Source organism: Sus scrofa, chromosome 12, assembly GCF_054392235.1.
Source record: "Sus scrofa isolate SSC_HxYL_T2T_F1_AM1 chromosome 12, Sscrofa_HxYL_maternal_Yorkshire_Landrace_v2.0, whole genome shotgun sequence".
Classification (NCBI taxonomy): domain Eukaryota; kingdom Metazoa; phylum Chordata; class Mammalia; order Artiodactyla; family Suidae; genus Sus; species Sus scrofa.
The window spans coordinates 18,981,837-18,994,550 of record NC_139394.1 but is presented as its reverse complement, the minus strand read 5'-3'; the positions used below and the strand labels follow the sequence as shown (position 1 = coordinate 18,994,550).

General features: G+C 51.9%; 1 long non-coding RNA gene across 1 annotated transcript; it reads left to right on the top strand.

Moving 5' to 3' along the window:
* The first annotated feature begins 4,357 nt into the window (after positions 1-4,357).
* Positions 4,358-7,061, top strand: LOC146398088 (uncharacterized). The gene is made up of 2 exons (XR_014821137.1): positions 4,358-4,554; positions 5,716-7,061. It is a non-coding gene; the product is annotated as an uncharacterized LOC146398088 (long non-coding RNA).
* The last annotated feature ends 5,653 nt before the right edge of the window (positions 7,062-12,714 follow it).

The following is a 12,714-nucleotide window of genomic DNA, read 5'->3' as shown; positions in this document are numbered from 1 at the left end:
TATGGATTACGGTGCTCTATCCCAGTTCTGCCAAATCGGAACACCCCTCCCGACCCCCCAAAACATGATTTCGATGACCATGAAAATTTGAGACCAACTGTTCTAAGAGTATCTACAAGGCAAGGGGCCGTAGCATCCACCTTCCTTCTGCAGATTCTTCAGGCTGAGTGATGAAGCCGTCACTTAGGGAGACTTACAGAGTATTTAACCTAAGGCTGACCTGTGCTAGGACATTAATAACAATGGCCTGTGACCCCCCAGGAACACCTAGAATTTGGTGGAGTGAGACATAGTTTAGATATGTTTCTTTTTTTATTTTTGTTTTTCTTGGTTTTTTCTCTTCTTTTCTTTTCTCATCTTTTTTTGGCTGTACCCATGGGTGCAGAAGTTCCCGGGCCAAGGATCAAACCCTCACCACAGTATTAACCTGAGCCACAGCAGTGACAACACCAAGTCCTTAAGTGCTAGGCCACCAGGGAACGCCTATAATACAGTATTGTCAACTTTAATCACTATGCTGTGCATTAAATCTCCAGAACTTACCTATCCTCTGGTTGTCAGATGAATTTATTTTTTATATTTAAATTTTTAATCTTCGAAAGTTCTTTTTTGTATACTGCGTACGATAAAGCTCTGGTTTTATTTTCTTCCATTTGGAAAGCCTGCTATTGCAAAAGCATTTTTATTTTTTTCCTTTAACTGAACCACCCCCTTTGTTATATATTAGAAAGTCATATATAGTGGGACTTGTTTCTCGATTTTCTACTCTGTTCTGATGGATGTGCCTATTCCCATATCAATGCTATATAGATTTAATTCTGGAGGCCTGATAGTCTGTTCTCCTACCTGGCAAGGCAAGACCTCTCTCATTCTGTTCTTTTTCATTCTTTTCTTGGCACTTACTATCATCGGTAAAGTTTAAGATCATTGTAACCAATTCAAAGAGCAAACAGAAACAATGTCTTTGAACTGAGAATGGTTAGGAGAGTGGATGGAAAGAGCATTTCAGAAGGTGGTCAGCGAGAGCAAAAGACTAAGTAGGCAAGAAACAACACGGGACAGGAAACGAATTTGGTGGGGATCGCCGTGGCACCGGGCCGCAGGGGAGAGGAGGCAGGGAGAGAGTTGGAGGAGAAGTTGTTTACCGTATTCTGTTTTGGGCACTGGGGACTAAAAGGAGGTCCAATTAATTCTGGCAGTCACATTCCTTCATGCCCTGCTCTTCCCCGGACACACCAGGAAGACCGTGAACAGCTGCCAGGGCTGCCCTGGGAATGTGTGTGCTGCCACCTACCGTCGTCTTGAGGCTGTGCAGTCCCCTCCTCTCTCGACTCCAGATCTCAGGCTAGACCAGAGGGGTCCAGATCTGAAGGCGTCTCTCCCAGAAAACCCCAGCTCTGGGAAGTAGGTCCGCTGAGCCCTGCAGCGGGGGAGAAGTTTTTTTGTTTTGTTTTGTTTTTGTCTTTTTAGGGCGGCACACACCTGCAGCAAATGGAGCTGCCCACCTACATCATAGCCACAGCAATTCAGGATCCAAGCCACATCCATGACATACACCACAGCTCAGAGCAACACCGGATCCTTAACCCACTGTACAAAGCCAGGGATCGAACCTGTGTCCTCATGGACGCCAGTCAGTTCCATTTCCGCTGAGCCACTACAGGAACTCCAGGGGAGATGTTCTTAATCTGAACCCCCACATACCTGGTCATCCCCAGAGGCCGCTTCAAACCTAGCGAACCCGCATCTCCTCCATCCCCACCACACCTCCTGATTTGCTCGGATTTGGAGCCACGGATGGGACTATTCCTACCTTCCCTGAGCTGATCATCTAGTGGGGGAGATAACAAGTCAATATGTAAATTATTGGATAAGTCAACCGTACAAGAGAAGTCCCCAGGTGCTGCCCCTGAATTCGAGGACAGTTGGGTCTACTTCTGGGGTAGGAAGACTCAAAGTGGGCAGGGAAGGGAAGGGCTGGTGGAAGAGTGGAGGTGGAGGCAGTCCTTGGAGAATGGCTCCAATCCGGGGCAGCAGGGAAGGGAGAATATGTACTAAGCAGAGGGAATGAGGATGGTAGGACTTCTGTCTCCAACAATAATGCGCTAAGTTATTCAGACCAACCTTCCCACTGAAAACCACTGCAAATGCTGTTTTAACATCTCCTTACTGGAGTTCCCGTCGTGGCTCAGTGGTAACGAACCCCACTAGAATCCATGAGGATGCAGTTCAATTCCTGGCCTTGCTCAGTGGGTTAAGGGTCCATAGCCTCAGCTCGGATCCTGCATGGCTGTGGCTGTGGTATAGGCCGCCAGCTGCAGCTCTGATTTGACCCCTAGCCTGGGAACTTCCATATGCCACAGGTTCAGCCCTGAAAAGAAAAAAAGAAAGAAAAAAGAACCTGACTGCAGCAGCTCAGCCACTGCAGAGGAACAGGTTCAATCCCTGGCCCAGCACAGTGGGTTAAAGGATCTGGCACTGCTGCAGCTGTGGCTAGGATTCGGTCCTTGGCCCAGGAACTTCCATATGCCGTAAGTGCAGACATTAAAAAAAAAAGATATGTACATAAATCTGAATAAGCATTGACTACATAAACAATAATAATGATGTCCAGTGAGATTAAAGAAGATAATTAAAATGTACAACATAAATGAGAAATGTAGTTAAAGTGTTCTTTGGTCCAGGAGGAAAGTAAGTGAAGGTATTGATTAACTTTAGACTTTGATGTGCCCTATAGTTTCTAGGGTACAGGCCCAAACAATATGCCCTATATGTAAATACAGGATATAACTTGTAGGATAATCACTAAAAGAATAGGAACAGGAGTTCCCGGCGTGGCGCAGTGGTTAACGAATCCGACTAGGAACCATGAGGTTGTGGGTTCGGTCCCTGCCCTTGCTCGGTGGGTTAACGATCCGGTGTTGCCGTGAGCTGTGGTGTAGGTTGCAGACGTGGCTCAGATCCCTCGTTGCTGTGGCTCTGGCACAGGCCGGTGGCTAGGGGTCCAATTCGACCCCTAGCCTGGGAATCTCCATATGCCGCGGGAGCGGCCCAAGAAATAGCAAAAAAAGACAAATAAATAAATAAAACTACTTTTTTTAAAAAAAGAAAGAAAACAGAATTAAAAAAAAAAAAAAAAAGAAAAGAAACAAAGACATGGAAATTGCCACAAGCCCTGGCATGGCCCATTTGGGGATCCACCTATCCACAATAACACCTAGCAGCCTGAGATGAATATTTTTTTCTATTTTATTTTATTTTATTTTTATTTTATACTTTTCTTTTTTGGGGGCCTCACTCATGCGGCATGTGGAGTTTCCCAGGCTAGGGGTCTAATCGGAGCTGTTGCTGCTGGCCTACACCACAGCCACAGCAACGCCAGATCCGAACCTCATCTACCACCTACACCACAGCTCACGGCAATGCCAGATCCTTAACCCACTGAGCAAGGCCAGGGATCGAACCCGAAACCTCATGGTTCCTAGTCGCATTCGTTTCCGCTATGCCACGGCAGGAACTCCAGTTTGCTTCTTGAAGCTGCGCCTGCAGCATATGGAAGCTCCCAGGCTAGGGGCTGAATTGGAGCTAGAGCTGCCAGCCTACGCCACAGCCACAGCAACACCACATCCATATCCAAGCTACGTCTATGAACTACTCTCGGCAATGCTGGCCGGATCCTTAACCTACCACGTGAGGCCAGGGTTCAAATCTGCATCCTCATGGATACTAGTCGGGTTCTTAACCTTTGAGGATCCTCGTGGATACTAGTCAGATTCATAACCCACTGAGCTACAATGGGAACTCCCAGTTGACTCTTAAGGAGATTATATCTGATGATGTGGGTGGGCCTCAGCCAATCAGTCAAAAGGCCTTGAGAACAAAACTGCAGTTTCCTGAGGAATAAAGGAGAAATTCTGTCTTAAGATTGCAGCATCAGGAGTTCCCGTCATGGCTCAGCAGTAATGAACCCAACTAGTGTCCATGAGGATGTGGGTTTGATCCCTGGCCTCGCTTAGTGGGTTAAAGGCCCAGCATTGCCACAAGCTGCGGCATATTTCCCAGACACAGCTGGGATCTGGCACTGCTGTGGCTGTGGCATAGGCCGGCAGCTGCAGCTCCAATTACCCCGAGCCTGGGAACCTCCATGTGCCACAGGTTCGGCCCTAAAAAGACAAAACAAAAACAACAACACAATAAAAGACAGCAGCATCAGGTCCTGCCTGGCTGTTTTGAGCCTGCTGATCTCCCCTTTGGATTTCATCCTTCCAGCCCCCACAATGATGTGAGCCAATTCCCTGGAATAAAGATCTTACACACACACAGACACGCCCCCCCCCCACTAGAGCTCTTTTTCTAGGAGACACTGACTGACACTTTGGGAAAGCTCCTGTGGAAAGGAACTGCTTTCAGCCAACAGGCAGCAAGAAGCTGTCAGGATACCCTGGAGGAAAGGAGATGAATTTTGCTGACAACCTGACTGAATTTGGAAGCAATCTTCTCCAGTCAAACCTCCAGCTAAGAACACAGTCCAGCTGACGTCTTGATCGCAGCCTGGTGAGACCTTGAGCAGAGGACCTGCTAACGCGTAGAAACTGTGAGATAAGAAATATGTGTTGTTTTAAGCCATGAAGCTTAGGGCAATTTGTTATGTGGCAACACAAAATGAATACACCGCCCCATCTGTCAAAGGGGGAAAACGAATTGTCATCACCTCAGAGGGCCATTTATGGGGCTTCAATGAGATAATCCAACAGTGCACTTGGCACGGGACCTGGCATGTATTTAGTGCCCAGCAAATCAATAAATATTAGGCTTGCTTTTTTCAAAATCATTTTGCAGTAGTCAGAGACACAGAGCCAGAACTCAGAAGGTCCAGATTCACGAAGCACCTGGACTTAACCATCTCTCATGTAAGGGCGAAAGTGGTCCTGACAGTTTTAGAGAAGAGGTAGGCAGCCTGATGGCTTAGTGCATACTCTGAAGCCAGACTGCCCAGGTCAGCCCAGCCCTGCCATCTGCCAGCTGTGTCACATTAGGCAGGTGACTTCAACCTTTCTGTGCCTCATCTATAAAATAAAAGAATAGCACCTGGAAGTTCCCTTGTGGCACAGCAAGTTAAGGATCCAGCGTTGTCACCGCAGCAGCTCAAGTCACTGCTATGGAGTGGGTTCTATCCCAGGTCTGGGAACTCCTGCAAACAAACAAAACAACATCTGGCACATGATAGGGCTATATAAGAACTGGTGGCTATTTTTTTACTATGATTTGCCTCTAGCGAATAGCCTATAGCTTCAAAGGATTATGAGGTAAAATTAGTATAGCCTCCAGTTATCTACACCAAGCAAGCAAATAAAGGTGATCCAGTTAACCCTTTAGGGGTTGCTTATTTTGCTTAAGCTTCCTACGGTCTTGCCAAGGAATCAGATCGTGTGATCTACTCAGGAGTGTCTGGGGATCAGGAAGGACTGTATCTGAAACATAACTTTCCCTGCACAGAATTTTGTCACCCCCTCCCCTAATCTCAGGCATCTCGCACTCCTGCGGCTGCCCCTGGTCTTCTTGTCCAGCAGAGGGCGCTACGGCCTCAAAATGCAGCCGGCCTACGCTTCCCTCCTCTAGGAAGCCGGCCGCGAGAGAGGGAGGGTACCTGCAAGGATATGGGCCTGACTCCAATCAGACCCTTTGTCCCAACTTGTCCTTTTCTCCATGCACCAGGCAAACTCCTTGTCACCCACCGCCGGCTGGTTTTCCAGACTTCACGCTACTCCCTGAAGCGTTTTCTCAGGATTCCGGCGCTCCAGACCGCCCTTCTTTGAACCCAGAAGCTTCGTTTCAGCAATGAATCATCTGAAGCAGCTCTGGTACTGTTTCCAAATTCCACGGCAGCACAGCTGTAAACCTCGCTCTGGTTCCTCTAAGGCGCCTTCTGCCAGCCACCCACAGCCTTCTCCTCTTCCGTCCTATTCCAACTTCTCCAGACAAAACTCACTCACCCCACCCAGCTTATTTTTGTCTCAATCTGCTGCAGGGCAGAGGGTTTTGTTTTTTGTTTTTTGTTTTTTTTTTCCATTTCTTCTTTCAGCTAACAAGAGTTTGGGGCCAAGATTAGCCTCCTTCCTGCAGAGATGACAACATCCAGTCTTTACTGAGCGTCTGCTACCCTGTGCCAGATGTTATTCTAAGCATGTCACAGGATCCCCACAATCCTATGAGGCTTGTTAGACCCATTTAACAGATGAGACAGTTAAGGCACAGAGTGGTTAAGGAGCATGTCTAGGGTCACACAGCTAATAGCCCAACCAGTATTCAAAATCTCAGCAGTCTTGGAGTTTCCATGGTGGTCCAGCAGATTAAGGATCCAAGTTGTCACTTCTGTGGCTCTTGTTATTGCTGTGGCACAGATTCGACCCCTAGCCCAGGAACTTCCATATGTCACGGATGTGCCCCAAAAAACTCCGAAACCAAAAACCCCGGAAGTCTGTTCCAACAACTGGGCTTTTTGAATGAAGATGCTATCTAAACTTTTAGCATAGACCTGGGGCTCCACCCCTGAGTTCTAGAACCCTGCTATCCAATATGGTAGCCACTAGCCATGTGACTGTTGAGAACATCATTCATCTAAATTGAGATGTGCTGGAGTTCCCATTGTGGCTCAGTGGTAAAGAACCTGACCCGTATCCATGAGCACTTGGGTTCGATCTTTGGCCCCCCTCAGTGGGTTAAGGATCCAGTGTTGCCCTGAGCTGCCGTGTATGTCGCAGTCACAGCTCCGATCTGGCATTGTGGCTGTTGTGTAGGCTGGCAGCTGCAACTTCAATTGGACCCCTAGCCTGGGAACCTCCATATGCCATGGGTGTGGCCCTAAAAAGACAGAAGAAAAAAAAAAAAAGACATAAATTGAGAGGTGTGCTGTGAGTGTAAAATACACGATGAATTCCAAAGACTTAGTTTGAAATACATATGTATAAAATATACAGCATTAACAATTTGAATACTGATTACATGTGGAAATGATCATATTTTGAATATATTGAGTTAAATAAAATCTATTATCAAAATTAATTTCACCTGTTTCTTTTCCATTTTTTTAATGTGGCTACTTGAAAGTTTTTATTTATTCATTTATTTAGTTTTATGGGCACGCCTGCTCTTATGGGAATTCCTGGGCCAGGGACCGAATCCAAGTCTCAGCTGCCACCTACATCGCAGCTGCTGAAAAGCTGGATCCTTTAGCCCACTGTACAGGGCCAGGGATGGAACCCTCCCCAGCGACCTGAGCTGCTGCAGTCTGATTCTTAACCCACCGCGCCACAGTGGAAACTCCTCAAAATTTTTAATGGCCTAGGTGGTTCTCCTTTTATTTCTGCGAGGAGGAGCTCTAGGCGCTCTGACCCCGGTGGACAGACAGACAGGATCTCAAAACAAGGGAAAATGTGGTTTGTGTTCTGAAAAGTGAGAACGAGGTGGTGTGAAGGGAGCCTAGAGCCGCTTTCAGCATGGAGGCAGCCTTCCAAAGGCGGCCAAACCAGCAGCGCAGAGGGACCAGCAAGGCAGACAGGGAGGCTGGGGCCTCTAGCGCTCCCTCCGGGGATAAGCGGTGGGAGCCAAAGCCAGAAGACCTCAGACTGTGGGGGGCTTTGACTGTGAGGCCAAAGGCTCTTGGCAGGCTGGAGCTCCAGCCGCTGAAAATCGGGAAGGGCCCCGAGGGGCTGGGGACGTTGCCCGCGAAAGGCTCCCGCGGGCCTGGGATAGAGGGCGAGGGGGCGGGGCAGCGAGTGGCAGGCCCCGCCTCCTCCTACCTCCGCCCAACTCTCTCTCCCCTTCCCACGTCCTCCCTCCTCCCGCTCTTGGAGCGACGTGTGGCGCCCAAACTCCTTGGAGGAGGTCAGCTGTGGGAGGATGGCTCTTGAGCATTTCCTGCCTTTGGGTCCCAACTGCTTCCTGCCCAGAGCTCCGAACACTTGACCCCCATTAAATCCCTTCCTCCAGGGGGAGGTGGGTGGCCCCGAGGGCCTCATGGGTTTCGCAGGTCTGAGACCCCAGCACCGCCGCAGCAGGAGATAGGATCCCAGGTGTTCAGAGGCGCAACCTCCCCGGGCCCTTCTGAGGACCTGGAATCCAGGCCTCGCAGGGAAATTCCCCGAGGACAGATTTTTGGGGGCGAGAGGAGCGGACCCTGCCTCCCTACCGGACGTGGCCCCAGGAAAGTGGGGCGAGGATCTCACTTTCCTTCCTTCTGGCTTGTTTATCCTTTTGGGCCCCTCGGCTCTGGGTGGGAACTCACATCCTTTCTTCATTTCTGGGGCACTTTTTCTTCCCAGAGACTGGGGATTCTGAGGGAAGGGGGACTGTGTGCAAATTCCACAAGAAATAAACTAAGCGACTCCTTCCCTAGAACCACGTGGGGCCTCGATTTGCAGTTTCCTCCCAGGTTCTGATGTGAAGCCCCAAGGATGTGTTTTGAGAGCCCACTGAAGGCTGGCTAAAAGGGACCGAATCTTGTTTTTCTTACTTCCCAAGCTTAAACCATGCCCCGCCCCCACACTCGCATGGGTAGTAAAATATTAATACTTAAAACAGGGAGAGGACCACCCCAAACAGCCGAGTTCAGCTCAGCTCAGCCATGAATCCCCTGCTCTGCTTCCAAGCTACCCTTGTCCTATTCCTTTCATAAATCCTGAGGACCCCAAGGAGATGCCAACCGGAACCCCCCAACTCCTCCGGAAGAGCTGTTGGGGTGGGTGGGCTGAAACGACCCCAGGCAAGCCTTCGTCCCTTCACCCTGTCTTGTCCCTCGATGGCCAGCTGAACCACCGCGCTGGACATTTCGTTTGACCGCCAGAGCAGAAATCCCTTACACAATGGGATCTTCTCTTCCAGGGATGCTCAGTCTCGGTCCCTGGGGAAAGGAAGGCCGAGTCGGTGCAGGGAGGGACTAGCCCTAGGGTGCAGACCCAGCAAGGTAACCCCTACTCCCGCCAGCTCCGGAGCCCCACTGTGCAGAGGGCGCCCCCTGGTGGCGACAGAGAAAACCTACCAGAGACTTGGACGCAAAGGAGGGGAGGACCCTAGAGGAACCACTCATGGAGTAAAGGGCTCCCCCTCCCCCCTCTTTTACTCGGACCCCCACTGCATCACCACCCCCCCGTGGGGACCAGATGCCAAGGAGTGGATTTGTGTGAACTGGACAGGGGCTCAGGGATTCTGTCTTTCCGTTTTCCAAGCGGCATCACACTACCACTGCCCGAATCAAGGCTCCAGGCCCCCAGCCCTACACTGAGGCCGCCCAAGCTGCAGCATCCAGGGGCGGCCCAGCCAGGGGAGAAGAGGCGAGGGTCCCACTTTGAGACCCCAGAGCGTCCCCTCCCTCACCACCCCGTGCCTGGCTCACCCTCTTCACCCCTCCGCAGACCTTTCTGAAAACTCCCTTCCATCTCTCCCTGCCTGCAGATCCCAAAACTAAGGCTGATTTGGAGAGGGGGTGGCGAGTGGGAAGAGACGAGGGAAGGGGCAGTGCAGTGTGCGTGGAGGAGGGAGTCCCCTCCACCCCAGTCTGGGCAACCCCAGCTTGTCACACACTCCCCCCAAGCCCTTGGTTTGGTGCTTCAGGGTGCTTCCTTCCTCGGAGAACTCCAAGGAAGTCGACGGACTAGCCTGGTCGGGGTGGGGGGCGCAGTGAGAAGGAGGAGGGGGGGGAGAGGAGGGGAGGGGGAGGGGAGGGGAGGGAAGAGGGAGGGGAGAGAAGAGGGAGGGGAGGGGAGGGGGAGGGGGAAAGGAGGGGAGGGGGAGAGGAGCCCGGGCTAGGAGCCTGGGCTGGGCTCGGGAGGTAAGGGGGCTCGTCCCCCTCAGCCCGGTGGGTTGCAAAGAATTGCTAATTACAACTAAACGAGGCCTCAAGGCCTCGGTGTGGGGGAAGGGGCAGTCCCCGGCTGTCAGGGGCTACCGCCTCTTTGAGTGCCCGGGTAAGGCCAGGCCAGCCTGCTCTTCTCATGTAAAGCAGCTTTTTGTCTGGGGGAGCCAGGGCTGGGGCCAGGGGCTGGGGAAGGGGCCCAAGCCGTTGGGAAGCTTCTTGTTCCCCAGAAAGGGAGAAGGGTGCCGAGGCCTTCTTGGAACAAGGACACTCCCCCCTCCTCCTCCACTCTCCAGCCTTTTATGGTGGGACTTGATGGGGTGCTGCCCGGCAGGAGCGGGTGCGCCTGGGATCCTAGCACCCCCCTTGCAAGGCTGTGGGAAAAAACTGAGCACAAAGAAGGGGGCTGGCCTGGCTGAGCTGGGAGACAGGGCAGCGGATCCAGGGATGCCCTGAGCTTGAAGTACCCACCCGTCCCTGAAGCCCCTCCTCCCCAGGGAATGGCCCCAGTGGCCACGTGTACCTTATCCGACTTCCTCATCCCCGCTGCCAGCCCTCCAGCCCTTTTGCATGATGGGGAGGGGCAAGGGGCTTGAGGATCCAAGCCTGCTTCCTGCCTGAGCCCAACTAACACGGAGAGGGCATCAACCCTCCAGAGAAATCCGCCAAACCTAAGAATTTAGAGATAATGCTTCCAGACCCTAGGGCCGTATCCCCTCTTCAAGACCCAAGACTCTTGCCTTCTAATTCACATGCCCCATTTTATGAGCTTCTGAACATGGAGTTCCCATTGTGGCTCAGCGGGTTAAGAAACCAACTAGTATCCATGAGGACGCAGGTTTGATCCCTGGTTTCGCTTTGTGGGTTAAGGATCTGGTGTTGCCCAGAGCTGTGGTGTAGGTCGAAGATGAGGCTTAGATCCCAAATTGCTGTGGCTGTGGTGTAGGCCGGCAGCTGCAACTCCCGTTTGACCCCTAGCTCGGGAACTTCCATGTGCTGCGGGTGTGGCCCTAAAAAGACCCCCCAAAAATAATAATAATAATAATGCAATTATGTAACAATTGCATAACCCTATTGAGCCTCAGTTTTCTCATCTATAAAATGGGAGCAACAATATCATGCTCTTCTAAAGTCCTCATGAGGATGTAAAGAGATGCAAAGCACCCCCTGTGGTGGTCCCTGGTTCTCAACATGTTCTTTCCTGAAAACGTCCATCCTTTCATACACACACTCCAGGGATTATAATGTCTTGGTACCTCACATTTGAGTTTTCTGGGATGCATGTGTCAGCTCCTGGCAAGACACTAAGTAGAACAGATTTTTTTTTTCCTCCACCTTTGGGGGTGAAACCAAAAGTCAGAGGGACAGTCAGAGCTCCTGACTCCTCCACCAGAGTGCTCATTGCTCTGCTGTTGGCCTCAGAGATGTCATTTCACAGATCAGACAACGGAGCCAGCGAGGCTTCTCAGTTTTACAGCTTGTCTTGGGGCCACATGGACTCTTCCCCCGAAGATGCTTGTGTGGGTGGATACTTTAGGACCTGGTGGGTCCCCTTCATTCTTTTTTTGTTTGTTTGTTTTTTGTCTTTTTAGGGCCACACCCGAGGCATATGGAGGTTCCCAGGCTGTAGCTGCTGGCCTACACCAGCAGCTTGGGATCTGAGCCATGTCTGTGACCTACATCACAGCTCACGGCAAGGCTGGATCCTTAACCCACTGAGCAAGGCCAGGGATTGAACCTGCAACCTCATGGTTCCCAGTCGGATTCGTTTCCGCTGTGCCAAGAAAGGAACTCCCTGGGTCCCCTTCATTCTGTCTCACACTGGGGAGGCAGAGGGGACTGGCTGTGGGAGGGAAGGGTTGTCTGCTCCCCTCCCACCCTGGGAGCCTCTGAGCAGAGCTTTCCCTTCGGGAGGCAGCAGGGAGAGGGGGCAAGGAGCAGGGGGTCAGTCAGCTCCTCCCCTTCTCTCTTTCACACTGGAAGGTAGCTACTTCACCCAGGAGTGTCTCCTTCCCTCTTTCGCCCTCTATTTGGGGGACCCCATGGTATCTCCTCACCCCAGTGTGTCACCCTGGCTGGGCCCCCATCCTCCCAGCCCCTTGGCCAGGGGGAGCGTGCTGCGCCTCGCCTGCCAGACACCCAGGGGCTCCTGATCCCAGAGGGCCTTCGGCCAAGGGGCTCTGGCTTTGGGCCAGTGCCTTTCTCGCCGCCTGGCTCCCTCCCCACAGGCCCCTAATCCATCTCACCCAGCAGGAAGCCCTTAAGCTGCCTTTTCAGCGGCCTTCCCCAGCCCGCTGTGGGCTCTGTGCCTTTCTATACCACCCTTGGCAGGAGCTGTGTTATACAAGCTGGAGAGAACGGCCCCTGCAAAGAGGTCATCGTGCCTAAGGCGGCTTCCAGCTCCAGCAGTCTGTCCTCCTTGGTCACCTCCCCAGGGTTTCCCCCTCTAATGACCTGCCTGGGCATCCGGGGACACGGGCAGCCGTGGCTAACTGACATCAAAGCCCCATGCTGGATCCAGGTGGGGGGAGGGGGAGGGATCCCATAGAGGACAGTGGGCAGGAGGCCAGGGTCTGGGGAAGTGTGGCAGGCAGGAGGGGGCCTCCCTGGCTCTGTGCCTTTGGTCTTTTTGGCTGGTCTCTCCATCTTCCCTCTGATTCTAGCCCTGCCCCCAACTCCTCAAAGCTCATGCACAGCCAGCTCAGACTCAGTGGTGCAGGACTGGGAGCGCCCGGCTCCCAGAGAGCTTACAAAACGAGATGCTCCCTGGGCCACCAGCACCAAGTGGTGGGTTGTTTTTTGGGTTTTTTTTTTTGTTTTGTTTTGTTTTTTGGTCTTTTTAGGGCTGCACCTGGATGTTCCCA